Here is a 2,134-nt window from a genome sequence, read left to right on the forward strand (position 1 = left end):
AGTCGTATCTATTAAATTCACACGGAAGATTCTGAGTATTTTAACATTGATTTTAGTAATTGTATTGGACCTTTTCATTCAACAGTGCATAGGATATGACATTGATAAACTTTGGTTCAGATCTTATATATTCGGCAGTTCAAGAATTATATAAATAATATGAACAAAACTAGTTAACGATCGCCATATCTATTTTACTTAAACAAGTCATTCCTTAGACTATTAAATTTTTAGTTTATTTTATTATCATCAAGATTTAAAGTGATGAATAAGGTGATTGAGTTTACTGATTACACAAAACCATTCAATAAATAGTATTAAAATCTTCTATTCTAACAAGGAGTTACTACTGTTTTCACTTATAAAATAAAACTAACTCATAGATTAAGAAAATAAGTTAATTACATTAAATTTTACTAATATCACAAAATTGATTATATGTGCATCAGAGTTTCCTTGTCGTAATGATTTGGTAGATGTCACAACCTTTGGGCTTGATGTGTTAATACCCATGGCTTAGTTTTAATTTACTTCTAAAAGCTATTTTATAATCCTCATAAGAAGTTATTTTATAACTTTTCAACAAATATCATTTTTATTTAAAATAAAAATAAAAACTTTTCAAAAGAAATGGCGTCGCCTGGACTCGAACCGGAGACCTTCAGTGTGTTAGACTGACGTGATAACCAACTACACCACGACACCAATTTATGTGTTATTTCATCAATTTTGTATAATTATTAAAACTAATATTTTTAAAAACTATGATATTTTATTAAAAATAGTTATATAAAGGCATCTATCAATTGGTGTCGTGGTGTAGTTGGTTATCACGTCAGTCTAACACACTGAAGGTCTCCGGTTCGAGTCCGGGCGACGCCATTTCTTTTTGAAAAGTTTTTATGCCATTTCTTTTTGAAAAGTTTTTATTTTTATTTTAAATAAAAATTATACTGTTGTAAAGTTTAGAATTCTCATAGTCACTTAATAATAAAATAACTTGAGGATTATAAAATAGCTCTTAGAAGTAAATAAAACTAAGCCATGGGATGGATCGAGCCCAAAGGTTAATGAGATCTACCAAATCATTACGACAAGGAAACTCTTATGCACATATAATCAATTTTAAAACACTTTTTTACAATTTCTTTCCTGTAATTTAATAATTTCTATGGTGTAATATTTATGAACTAAACAAAAATTAGTTGGTATAATTCGTACAGTAATTCATGTAAAAATTTATATACTTATCAAAGGTTTCTGATTAGATGATAATATAATTAAAAATATTATGTGTATATACTATTTACACATATAAGAATTATTATTTACAAATACTCGTGTAAGAGCGCCATTAATTTAAAATAATACTTTTCTAAACTCAAATGTAAGGAAAAAAAAGTTTATGTTTGATGAACTTAAATATAAATAAATTGTAGTTAATATAATCTTATTTAATGCTATTATATATATATATGGTAAGTTTTAAATATTAATTAAGATCATTAAAACTTGCAAGGATATTATTATCTCACTATTTTCAGAAGTTTTTTTTCTCTAAAAATAAAAAATAAGATTAAAAATGAAGTGACCATCTATATCTTTAAAATATGAACATTTTATTGGTTTTTAAGAGAATGTTAATGACATTTAAGTCTTTATAACTTTTTTCTCAAGTAGCAAGTTACTCCTTTTGGTAACTGTCTTAAATTGTGTTCATCTAATCATTTAAATATCATGTTAATATCTTTTCTGACATGTTTTTTTCTATTTAAATTAATATAATTAGAAAATAAAATAAGTGAGAGTATTGTTCTTGTATGTATCAAGATTTTGTCACTAATTAGTCTCCATTATGAATAGATCATATGGTAGTCAAATTGCGAGTAACTATGAAAAATCTTCTTATACTAAAACTAAAGTTAGTATTTAGTATTAACTGATTGTAGTTAATAAATGTTATTAAATGCGTATGTTAATTTGGATATAGTCAACCTATTTATAGAGTGAAGTTGGGTCTGTTAGGTGTTGGACCCAAATAGGAGAATATCACTATTAAGTTCAACATGACATTAATAAACATCTAGATACACTACAAGAAAATTATTAAATAGAAACTAATTTTAAATACAAA

General features: G+C 25.1%; 2 non-coding genes across 2 annotated transcripts; one reads left to right on the forward strand and one right to left on the reverse strand.

Moving 5' to 3' along the window:
• Positions 1-631: 631 nt before the first annotated feature.
• TRNAV-AAC (transfer RNA valine (anticodon AAC)) lies at positions 632-705 on the reverse strand. Its single transcript has one exon. It is a non-coding gene; the product is annotated as a tRNA-Val (tRNA).
• Positions 706-808: 103 nt separating this feature from the next.
• TRNAV-AAC (transfer RNA valine (anticodon AAC)) lies at positions 809-882 on the forward strand. Its single transcript has one exon. It is a non-coding gene; the product is annotated as a tRNA-Val (tRNA).
• The last annotated feature ends 1,252 nt before the right edge of the window (positions 883-2,134 follow it).

Source organism: Phaseolus vulgaris, chromosome 7, assembly GCF_051622355.1.
Source record: "Phaseolus vulgaris cultivar YP4 chromosome 7, ASM5162235v1, whole genome shotgun sequence".
In the NCBI taxonomy this organism is placed as follows: Eukaryota; Viridiplantae; Streptophyta; class Magnoliopsida; order Fabales; family Fabaceae; genus Phaseolus; species Phaseolus vulgaris.